Source organism: Oreochromis aureus, linkage group 23, assembly GCF_013358895.1.
Source record: "Oreochromis aureus strain Israel breed Guangdong linkage group 23, ZZ_aureus, whole genome shotgun sequence".
In the NCBI taxonomy this organism is placed as follows: domain Eukaryota; kingdom Metazoa; phylum Chordata; class Actinopteri; order Cichliformes; family Cichlidae; genus Oreochromis; species Oreochromis aureus.
Window position 1 is genome coordinate 11,775,299 of NC_052963.1, and position 12,926 is coordinate 11,788,224.

At 41.9% G+C, this 12,926-nt stretch overlaps 1 long non-coding RNA gene across 1 annotated transcript in view; it reads left to right on the plus strand.

The window, feature by feature from the left end:
• The window catches only part of LOC120436492, a 29,965-nt gene that overhangs the window by 2,420 nt on the left and 14,619 nt on the right, over window positions 1-12,926 (plus strand). The window contains exons 3-4 of the long non-coding RNA XR_005610493.1: window positions 753-867; window positions 12,371-12,482. This is a non-coding gene — a long non-coding RNA (uncharacterized LOC120436492). The remainder of the gene's footprint in view (window positions 1-752; window positions 868-12,370; window positions 12,483-12,926) is intronic.

The window sequence follows — 12,926 nt, forward strand, 5'->3', positions numbered from 1 at the left end:
TTAACCTCCTCTTCTGACACATTGTATGCTTCCACTGCTGTCTCACACACACACACACACACACACACACCTGCTCTGGGCTCAGGCATACACACAAACTGTCGTTACGGACACACAGAGCATCCGTATCGTTTTGCCCTCACACACATGTTACCAATATGTGTGTGGCAGAGGCTCAGCTGACCGCCTGGCAGTCACTGTGAAATTGGCGCCCTTCTCATACAGATGCCAGGTGTTTTGCTTGGCAGCCAGGGGTGCCGGGGGTGAGCTTGTGTCAGGAGTGTTGGGTTGCCATGAACTGCAGGGAAAGGAGTAATATGTTATGGGTCCCTGTTAGTCCAGCCGCTCGGCTAAGATGAAGCGCTGCCAAGGCCGAGAGGAATTTACAGACTGCTTGGTTTCTGTAGGAGTTTGAAAACATATATTAAATTATGAGGCAACATTATTTTTCAATTAACCTTATTTTCTTTACTGATGCGCGTACGGGTGCCAAACATAACATCCCAGGCGCACTACTCAAGGCAGTTTTTGGCACTGAATAGCATTAACCTCCTGCGCTGACATGTTTTTCTATTTTTGTTGTGCTGTAGGAATGAGAGCTCACCCCATACCATGAGCAGTCCTGCCAAAAAATTCTCATATGCTGCTCAAACACAGAGAATAAATCCAAGTTTGTAGTGAGAGTTGGAGAAAGGCAACATTTTGACAGTTTTGTGGTATCTTAGGATTCTTTTCTCCTGATACACCAAAAGGTGGCAGCTGTGGCTCTGGAGGATGAGCGGGTCATCAACCAAACTTCTCAGGTCTGCATGTTGACGTATCCTTGGGCAAGATACTGAACCCTGGGTTGCCTCCATGCATCCATTGGTGAGTGAGTGCGTCTATGAATATTAGACAGTATGTTACGGTATAGGAAAAAAAGGTCTTGTATGATTGGGTGAATGAGTCTTGTATTTAAAAGTGCCTTGAGTGCTCAGCCTGAACAGAAAAGCACTGTATCCATTTATAATTTTACCAACAATCAACATTTCCTGTACTGCTCTTACCTGAAACTGGTTTTGCTGTTTGCATGAAAAGATGTCTCATGTTGGGGCATTAAATATGAGGTTACCATTGCAAGGTAGTTTATGGAAGCCATAAACTACCTTGCAGGGCTAAAAAAAAAAAAAAAGGATCCATAACTCGAAATTTCGAGTTATTTTCTCAAAATTTCATCTTATTTTCTCAAAATACGACTTATTAACTTGAAATTTCGACTTATTATCTTGAAATTTTGAGAAAAGCACTGCCAATCAGTAATCTACGTGAATGATGTCATTTCCTTGTTACCTGAAGCCCTCAGGTACAAATGCTACAGCTAAGCTACCGCTATTACATCCAGTCATGAATGCACAGATTGCTGAGTATTTTCAGCGTGGCTTAAAAAATGATGAAATCCTTGTGTTTTTAGCTGAATCACATGGCGTTAATATCAGTAAACGTACTCGCGAAAGTGCCATTTTGTTGCGATCCAGTTTTGAGTGCGCGTTACTCTGCGCTATATGCTTCCGGGTAACAAGAAAGTGACCTCATTCACGTAGATTACTGATTGGCGGAGCTAACTCAAAATTTCGAGTTAATACGTCGAAATTTCAAGAAAATAACTTGGATACTTGTTTTTTTTGTTTGTTTTTTAGTTGCGGAAACGGGCTTCCATAGTAGTTAGCTAAATTAGCTTAAGGAGAAAACAAGGAACAGCAAGTGGAAGTGAAACTTACAAATGCTACTTGCAGGAATTCGAAACTCAGTCTGCTCATAAAACATTTACAATGTGGCTCTTTTTGTTTTTTGTTTTTTGTTCTTTTGGAAACACTACAAGTGAATAGACTAAAAGTTTTAGCTAACCGATATTAGCATCAGACTTCCCTAGCTGATTATTTACATAGGGGCGGTTATTTATTTATTTTTTTTAGACTATTTCTTTACATCTTAAATGTACAAATAAGGATTTTCTAACAAAATGTGAGCAAATTTGCATTTTCCAGGACAGAAATACACTCACTGGCCACTTTATTAGTTACACTTGTTTGGACCTACTTTTGCCTTCAGAACTGCCTTAAGTCTTCATGGCACAGATTCAACAAGGTGCTGAAAACATTCCTTGGAGGTGTTGGTCCATATTGACATGATAGCATCTCACAGCTGCTGCAGATTTGTTGACTGCACACCCATGATGTGAATCTGTTCCACCACATCCCAAAGGTGTTTATTTGTACTGATAACTCCAGGCTAACAGGCTTTGGTGTTTAAATGATGTTCAGTTAGTACTAAGGGGCCAAAAGTATGCCGATTAAATATCCTCCGCACCATTACACGACCAGCAGCCTGAACTGTGAATACAAGGCAGGATGAATCCATGATTTCATGTCGGTTACACCAAATTCTGGACCTACCACTCGAACGTCACACCGAAAATCGAAATTCATCAGTCAAAAAAACTGAAGCATCTATTCTGTTGTCCAGTTTTGATGAGACTGTGTGACTTGTAGCCTCAGTTTCCTGTTCCTAGCTGATAGGAGTGACGCCTGGTGCGGTCTTCTGCTGCTGTAGCTCTTCTGCTTCAAGGTTTGATTTGTTGCATGATAACAGAGATGCTCTTCTGCACACCTTGTTTGTAACAAATAGTTATTTGAGTTACTGTCACCTTCCTGCCAGCTCAAAGCAGTCAGCCCATTCTCTGAACTGCTGCTCAATGGACCATTTTTTTCAGATCATTCTCTGTGAATCCAAGAGATGGTTGTGCCACAACAAGAATACCAAGTTCAGTGTCACCGGAATCACATTTTTAACCATTCTTCATGCCAGAAACCACAAATAGTCATCTTTCAACATGTTTTTAGGAATTAAAAGTCTTGTAAATGATTGATATATGAGCTAACTCCTTTGTTAAAAACCTTAAATGGAAAAATGGGGAAAGTCTGGTGGATGTAATTGCTACCAAAGCGGAGATTGCTGCCTTGGAGTGTGAATAATTCTGAGAAAGCAGCTTCTGAAGCTATATTTTGTGAAACACCATAGATTTTTATTAGACTCCACTGGAGTGTGAGTGTTAGGTTAGAAGCATTTAAACACTGGGGGGAAGACGCTTGTTTGGATGTGTGGGTGAATGAGGCTTGCAGCAAGACAGTGATTTGGATGCTCAGAGTAGAAATACACTATATGAGCACCAGACCATTTATTAAAAATCAACTTACCAAGCTGATTATTTATGCTAGAACATTAATTTTGTGCTGCCAAGTTGTGTTTTTTTTTCTACTGTGTATTTATATATACAAATACAAATACTAATAGACACAGCGCAGGAAACTGTATGTCCTGATCTGAACAAAGACACTTTATATCAGCAAAATAGCTCAAAATCTCATAACTGAACAGTGTGAAAAATGCTTACACGGATCATATTAAAGGACTTGTTGACTTGTTTCCAGCTGAACTGAGGGTTAAGACTCCAGCCATGAACTGCAGCCTCGCTGGTTTACGTCTCTGTGTCACTCGTGTGCTGCCATCTCCAAAATCAAGCCGTGTTGACGTTACCCTAAGTATTCATAAACTCATCCAGACTATACAGAACATGTAAACAACAGGCAAACCTTTCCCTGCTATGACTGGCAAACTGGCTTTGATGCAGGGGGTTGTGCTTCTTTTCTATTCTCCATCGCCACGGCGTGCAAAAACGATGATGCACTTGAGCCTTTTGTATGTTTCATGCTAACCAAATGTTTATTCCTGTTCTATTCTGCATCGCATTGGCTCTTTATGTTGACCATCTAAGTCACATCACCCTGTTTCCGTTTGAATCACTTCATTTTTACCAAGTTTAATCTTTCACATCACGTGTCAGCTCACGCAGCTCTAAGAAGCAGGCAGGTCATTTGATTTCCGGCCTCATCCTCATTTCGCAGAGATGGTCATTCCAGCGTGGATTAGATAAGGGTGAAGACAAAGTGGAGCCTCATTGGAAAGTCACTGTAGCAGCCAGCAGTGTAATCCATCCACGCATTCCTTCCAGAGAATGCCAAACAGCTCGCTGAAAATGAGCTGCCGACCTGACTCCATTAGATCTCTGCTCTGTCTCTCCACTTTCTATCTTTCAAAAACACACACACACACACACCTTGCACTGCAGAGAGTGACACACACACACACTCTCGCTCTCTGCGCCTGCCACCGGCTTCATTAGCACTAAGAAATGTCCTGCTCATTAAGGCGAGGCAATTAGTGGTTAATTGAGAAGCTTTTTGCAGTGAAGACAAACTTGCTTCCTTCTCTTGTTCCAGCATGTGCATGCATATGTGTGCGTGTGTGCGTGTGTGTGCGTGTGTGTGCATTTCGACCAGTTTTTACATCTGGATTCCACCTCTAGCTCATTTTCTTGAGGCGGTTGTTCACCACAGAGCTGCTGCCTGAAGGAGATAAGGAGCAAAACACTGGGAGAAGTTTTTTGATGCAAGACTATGTTTATTTCAGGAAAGAATTTCCCATGGATGAGCAAAACATGACACATATTTTTTTTTTGTATAATTGTCTATTTACTGCAAGTGTTTTGCAGTTTGCTGAGACAGTTTAGAGCTTCCTTTTTGCAGAGTTGTGTCATGCGATCGAGAGAGAAAAGGCTTAATGGGGAGTTTTCCTGGCTCGTTTGAATGCGCCTTACCCCCCTTCATTATGCCTCCTTTCTAGACATAACAGCCCAAGTGCCACAACTAGACTGTGCACTCCCAAAAAAACACAAGTTACCAACTGCCTGCCCTTCTCACTCCGCGGTTCGACTTTCCATCCCTCCATCTCTCTGTTTCTCTCCTCCGTCTCCTCTTTCCATTCTGTCACTTCTCTCCTCCAATTCTTTGCAGTCCAGAGATAAGCTCTGTGATAGGGAGGAAATGAGAGTAACACACACACACACACACACACACACACACACACACACTTCTGCCAATCACTTTCACTCGTTTCTCAGATAAAATCTCCTCTGGAGATAAAGTTGATTATGATATCTTTTATTTTTCTATTTTCTTTATGCAGGCTAATCCCCGTGCTTTCTGTACTTTGCCCTACAGGGGGCAGAATCCGTATTACCTCATTGCACTTTGCAGCCATGTGACCTCTTCCCCGATTTAAATACGCATTCCCTGGCACCGCCGCGCACTCACATTGCACCATCGCCTCAAGTGATATACAATCTTTCTCCAACAAATGGAGATAAAAATGATGACCATCCAGCCCTAAATAAACTACTCACACACACACAGACACAGACAGGCGCACACATATACACAGCCTGTCTCCTTGTACCCTTTCACATCATGGTTTTCCCCTGTAAATATGTGACCTGCCCTCTCTGACCACCCCCTGAGTGAGTGTGTTTTTGTAACATGCCTTATCTCAGCCCACCCCACTTCAGAGGGAGAAGGACGGGAGAGGGGGGGCGAGCCGGGTCGGGGATTCCCTGTGTGTTTTGCTTAATTCCCAGCTAGCACACACACGCACACATTCATGCACGTACACAAATGCTTTATAGAGGAATAAAGTTGCCATTGTGGCATGAATGTTTCCGTGTTAGAAGTCACACAGACTCCAGAGGTGATGGTCTGGCCACATGAAAGCCTGGGGCTGACTTGACTCATGAAGGACACACACACACACACACACACACGCTACATGAATAGTAGAGATGCCCCGCAGGGGTGAAGGCCTGTGGGTGTCCATGAGGGGCAAGTCACATCCTATTCCTCCTCTCAAACAAAGAGCGAAGTGAGCAGCAGCCTTGTTTTCTTGTGTGTTTTTGTGTGTTTCATGTTTCTGTAGGCCCATTTGTAACAGAGTAAAAAAAATTATGTGTTGTAAATTGATGTTTTTTTTCTTAAACATGGTTTAACAAACAAGCGTAACTCTACTACTCTGTTATTTGAATATCCATGTATTTAACAAACTTGGGTAGACTTTGCAGAAGGAGTTCATTTACATAAGAGCTGGCGATTCTGGACCTGTGTGGGACTCTAAATGCACCTGAATAACACACAGACCTGCCACAGCTCTTACTAGTTTTAAACACAGAGTGTAATGTATGAAGAGGGTCCCAGTGTTGAATCCACTGCCTGGCTGGGGCTTTTCTATGTGGACTTTTATGTTCACCCTGTGCCTGAGTGGGTTCACTCCAGCTACCCTGGCTTCTACCCACAGTCCAAAACACATGCATGTTAGGTTCACTGGTGATTCTAAACTGCCCATAGGTGTGAATGGTTGTCTGTTTGTCTGTGATAACCCTGTGATAGACTGGCAACCTGTCCAGGGTGTACCCCCATCCCACACCCTATGACAGCTGGGATAGGCTCCAGCCCCACGATCCTGAACTGGAAAAGCAGAAAAGGATGGATGGATGGATGGATGGATGGATGGATGTTACTACCTTGAACTGTTGCATATTTGACTTAAGTCTTCTGAAATGCCGAGGCTCTACCACAGCGGTCCACTACCTTTGTTGCGCCACGGATCGCTTTATGTCAGATAATATTTTCACAGACCGGCCTTTAAGGTGTCACGGATAAATACAAAAATTTAAATAAGTACTAAAAAAAAAAGAAGATTTATTCATAACACACGGGAAAAGACCCAGGGAAACTGGGTTAATGATAAAAACGATAAAAAAATAATGATAAAAGCCGATAAAAACCCTGAAAACCATAAAATTGAGCCTCTCACAACCCGGTACCACACGACTCATGGACCAGTACCGTGGCCCAGAGGTTGGGGACCGCTGCTCTACCAGACAGACTGAGAGTAATGTTACTTCAAACATGGGCTTGTTTCCTTGTTTTTACCATCATGGTGTTCTTAAGGCGACCACATCACATCAACTGTTAAGAATCCTCACTGCTTGTAAAGCACAGCATTCATACTGGATGTTCAGTGTCACTAAAAAAGGTTCAGACTCAGTGAAATTTAAGTTGCAGCCAGTTATAGTCCCAGGCTGTATTATTGAGTTACCAAAAGATAAACAAAGACGAATATATGACGTTTCTTTAATAGTGTGTGTCCACTGTGATCATGCAGGTGCTCTCCAGAAGCATCCCGACCTTCCTTCTCCTAGTCCCCCTTTCACCCTCAGCTGAAGCATATTGATGCCGTGTGAGGAGGTTAAGCCTTTGGTTTAGTGTCCGGGCGGCCGTGACATTCTTCCTCCCCAGCCTGTAATTGACTCATCGGTGTGTGTATCAGTTAAACCTCGGCTCACCGGCTCTGCGGGTGTCGAGGGGGTCATGATTGACAAGCTTCTCTAATGCCCCGGCTCAGCAATTTGGAGCGTGGTTAGGGTTTTTTCTGCTCTGTTTTTCCCTGCAGGTACTCTTTTTTTCCTACATTTGATTTTTTTTCCTCTCCTGGCATTTCTCACACTTGTTTTGTTTTCATCTGTCTGCCACGGCGTCTGTTTGCTTGTCAGTCACTCTCTCTACCTCTCTCTAGCTCCATCTTTATCTCTGTTTTCATCCAGTCCTCAGGACCTGCACGGACTTCCCTCCTCCTGGATCTACAGCGTGGGTTTACCTTAGTGAAGAGTCGTAGCGTTAAGGCTGTACTGCTCTGCAGAGACCAGCTGGGGGTCTGTGTTTCTCTGGAAAGTTTTCTGCTCACACTACAGGCATGCCTTTCTGCCTCTGGCTTGATTTCAGCTGTCTATTCCTGCATATGCACACACACACACACACACACACACACACACGCACATACGCATGCACAAAATCGCTCAACCTCTCTTTCTCTCTCTCTCACACACACAAACACACACTCTCATGGACCATATGTTGAGCCTCCCCAGTGACCGGACCCCAGTAAGGGGACATTATCTATTTAAGGCCCTAACTCTGTGGATTAGATCAAGATTCAGCCCTGTAATGGCCAGTCTGGCACAGCACCCTACTTCAATTAAGGTCACAACACACAGACAGACACAGTCACAATAATGTGATCAGTCTCGCACCCAGATGTGATCACACATGACTACACAGTCAGAAATGGCACAGCTTTAAAACTTTGACTGCAATTCTGTTTTTACAGTTTTCCCAACTGACGTCATTTTGGAAAAAATCTATACCTCCTCGTATAAGACGACCGCTGGCGAGAAAGTAAAGCAGATTACAGGTCATCACTGACATTATGAGACATATTAACACCTTTCATTTAAAAGAAGCCATGCTTTAAATGTTAGAACCAAAGATTTTTTAAAACTAGCTCATAATAAGCTCCCTGAGTGACATCTGGATTTGCACCCGAGCTGAGTTTTTATTTTTTTGGACACTTTTCCAAGGCTGTAAATCTAAAAATGGCACTTTAGTGCACATGAAAATGGAGCTTCTGGAAAACAATGATATACAGCAAGCCTGCTCACTCATATTCAGATGCTAAGCAATAATAAAGATGAACGCCTTCTTCATCCCGCTCTCTGTGATCTCTCGTCTTAAATGCCAGCACGGCTGATCGCATAATGCAGGGACCAGATGTGTAAACGGAGCATGTGCTGGAAAAAAAGAAGAAAAAAAAGATTTGCTGTTTATAAAACTGAATTTATAGTGAGAATAGACTTATCTCTCACAAGTTTCATTTTCAATAGACATCCAGAGTTACAGGTAAGGTGGAGGTGGAAATGAGCACATTTAATATTGTGTATAAACATTTTTTGACTTAAAGAGAAATTTGTGTTTTTCTATGACACTCAAACTGTGGCTCTGCGCCATTTCCACATGTACTAAAAATTTTGCGTGGACATCATCTTAGACCTCTGGCATGAACGGCTCAAAGAGGATCACGCATACACGCACACGGGGAAGCTTTTTCAATTACTAGCAAACATTGGAGCTAACTGTCTTTACTTATGATCGAGCTGGTGAAGATAATGTAAACCCACCGCCCAACACACAAACACACCATCGTCCCATAATAATAATTCAGGTCCATTTGCTATTCTGGGCCCCTGTTTTTATTTGTTTATGTCATGGAAGCCATTCTGTGGAGTAGTTAGAGTTGGGAATGTTAGAATAATGAGGCAGGCCTGTAAATAATGAAACAAAGGATGTAGTGCATCAATTAAGAGCCATTTACTGCCTCGAATCCATCTCATCTCCATGCATGTGTGTGTGTGTGTGTGTGTGTGTGTTTGTTGCCGTGTGTGACTTCAAGCGTGTTTTGGGGTTTTTGCAAACTACCTCCCTGTGCGTTGCACGCATCCTCCTGAAAACACATTAATCAAATTGCGAGACATTGCGTTCTCCTCTGATATGAAAATGAGCCGTCCGGAAAAACATTGAGGACATTGTCACTGTAATTGCTCTTTGACAGATACACACACATGCACACACGCTCATATAATCTTTAATTGCCTCCAAAATGTTTATGTCAAGATGGCGTTGCGAAGATAATGGCCGGGGACTGCGTGGCCCACACTAATGGCATCCCCGTATTTAGCGCTTCACATCAGCTGAGGAATCGGCAGAGCCCATCAGATATTTAGTGGAGTGCAATGGCTGCTATTGTTGGAGTAATATTGTGCTGCTGGATGGAAGCCAATTCATTACAAAAAAAAAAGCTTATCACACCAGAAGGAAATCTAGAGCACAGTGAGGCATATCAGGAAGATTTTAATAAATACAGCTAATATGACATTTTTAATACTGCGCTTCACTGTTTACATGCTGGAATTTTATTCTTCATGTTGCTTTAGAGTTGTTTGCTAGTGTTTGCTCTCTTATATTTGTTACTTTCGCTGCAGAGTTCATTAAATCCAGACTTCTTTTTATGATCATTACAAAGGCGATGGTAAAAAATTAAAGAGTGCTATTTGTTATTCATGAGGTGGGCTGCAGAAGAAAACACTTGTGGGTATATCGCTGAAAATAACACCTTATCATATCCAAGATGTGTAAATTCATTACTAGAAAGAAACAGAGGAGGCAAATTGTGACAAAAGAGTGTGGAAAAAGGTAATAAATTATCCCACCTTACCGTTCTGTGTAAATATATTGTAAAGTGAATTGGTATACTTTTTAAATGTCCTACATGTGTGTTAAAATATAACAAAATATGTAAACAAATCAATGAGTTATTATTTATAACCATTATATTTGTGTGTGGGCAGCACCGTGGCACGGTGGTTAGCACTGTTGCCGCACAGCAAGAAGGTCCTGAGTTCAATTCCACCATCAGGCCGGGGTCTTTCTGTGTGGAGTTTGCATGTTCTCCCCGTGTTTGCGTGGGTTCCCTCCGGTACTCGGCTTCCTCCCACCGTCCAAAGACATGCAGCTTGTGGGGATAGGTTAATTGGATAATCCAAATTGCCACTAGGTGTGAATGTGAGTGTGAATGGTTGTCTGTCCCTGTGTGTTAGCCCTGCGACAGACTGGCGACCTGTCCAGGGTGTACCCCGCCTCTCGCCCCATGACAGCTGGGATAGGCTCCAGCGCCCCCCGCGACCCTGAAAAGGATAAGCGGAAGCGAATGGATGGATGGATATTTGTGTGTGTATATTATATTATATTATATTATATTATATATATTTTTCTGTTTCGTCACCGCTTTAAACTACAAAAAAAAGAAATCCTCTGCCAATGACTTCTGCTTCCACTGTAGACTGTAAATAAAAGATGGTCATCACCCATTGGGTGTTTTAGGACTGTTTTGTGTATTTTGGCCATCACAGTCTTGCTTTTTTAAAACCAGACAGTAGAAGTGAGGTGTAGGTCTTACTGAGAACCCAAAGACGCTGGATGCCCATATAGAAGCAAATTATCAACCATAATGTAAAGCCCTAAATGTCCTAAAATATTCTTTATTGGCCTTGTTTACTTTAAATGGAACCAAATTCGTACAATTTTGAAAGTTTTAGAGCTGCAACAAATGTAATAATAATTTTAATGGTTGTAGTTGTTGTTATTATTATTATTATCATTGACAAATCAACTATTTACCTCGGTTTTTTTTGTTGTTTTGGTTTTGAAGCCTATATAGCAGGTAGATGTTTTCAGTAAGCATCTTCCCCCTACAGTACCTGGTCAGCACTAAGCGACAACATCACATAGCTACACAGATAGTGAGCTAAAAGTAAAAATTGGTTGCCAACTATGTTTGTTTTGGGGTTTTTTTGCATTTCGAGACCAGTTGCAAATAATTGTGGTGGACATCCACTTTTAATCGCAAGGTGAAGTTAAACTGTCATTCTGTAGCAACTACGCCCCTATTTGTGGGGACATTTTTGAATTTTTGTTTAACATTCACCAAATTATCACAGTTAATCGCCAAAATCACAAACAGATTGCATGTAATTGCCAATTTAACCCAATTGAGAGACTGATTCTGTCTTATTGCCATCTTATTGCTGTCTTGGCACACTAAAAACTGAAGATGACTGCAAATGGTTGTGGATAAGGTCCCCATCTTCAAAGTAACCATTTCAAAAGCAATGAGACCACCAGTCCATTGCACATGGTCACAATCATTTTAGTTGTGTTGTGGTCTCCAACCACTCAACAGTTGGAGACCGCAACAATCGCATGATTGTAGATCTTTTAAGAGCCACGGCCAGATCAACCTCACGGGTGTTTGTGAAAACCAAAATAGAGCTAAAAGAATTGCTCCCTGTATCACACATCATTGTCAGATTGTTACACACCTTATCCATCTTTGGTGGAGTGAGACATCCGTCAGTATTCATTGGACAAACTGCTTTTTCAACATAGAAAGAACTTTTTAATCTCACCATAGAAATCTGAGTGAGGCAGGACAAAGTTTTGCATATTGACTACTGGACTTCCATTTATCTGCTGGACGTAAATGTGATCTCAGTTTAATTGTAATGTTGCTCTACTGCTTCCTCAATTAGTGAAGCTTTAAGCAGTGAGCCTCAGTGTAGCATTATGCCTGCAAGAACATCATTTTCCTTTAATTATAATACAAAAAATTGTGCTTTCCATATTGTTTTTGTGTCACCTGAAACCACAACTGCACACTTTATAGAAATAGGCACCTATGGTTGGCTCACTAAGGTCTTTTGGCCCATTTTACACGAGTACACTTATTCTCAGTATTAAGAACATGACTGACTGCATTAAATTTCAGTCTCACACTGTTAGTTTTCTTAGGGCTGAGTAACCTACACCTTGAATTTTCATATCGTTACAGTTTGTTAGTTCTTCAGATAGCTTCGCCCAGCTCAACCTGAGGAGAGCTATAATCAAACAGAAGAAATGAAAACACCTGGTGGCTATACTGGACCTTTAAACGGGCAGCTAATCTACATTGAAAATGTACAGGAGTCTCACTTTGCATGTATTTCTTTTCACTGCAGGAAAAAAAATGTGTTAGGAGTTGACTTGCGGGGGTCAGAGTCTCCATCATTCCAGGAAAAAAAACACCTGAATAACAACAGCTGCACTATCTGCCAGTATGTGAGCTCACAGGTACAGTGTGTTCCTCTGTTTATGCACACGTCTCTTCATTTTCTCTGTTTCACACCCCACTCGCACACCAACCAGATTTCCAAGTATTTATTTGCACATCATGAAGTGTCTGCACTAGAAACGCTGCATTGAAAGGAAGAAATTGATCTCCAAATTCCTGCGCTAGTCTGTTTTTCATTTTGTAAGTGAGGAGTTTAAGCTTTAAATGGACGAGTTACAGATAAGCAACATGAGCTGTTTTGGCTGTGATCCCAGATACTTTCGTAACAAGTCTCCAGACAACATGAAAAACATGGCAACATGAAAAAGGGAAGGCATTCGAACAACTTTTTTCTCTTGCGTAGACGGTTCTTTTTGTCGTTTCTTCAGTGTTGCTCACAGTAGTTTCCCATTTTCAAACTGAGCCGCCACCTTATTAGGCAGCTAAATGCAACAATGCATTAC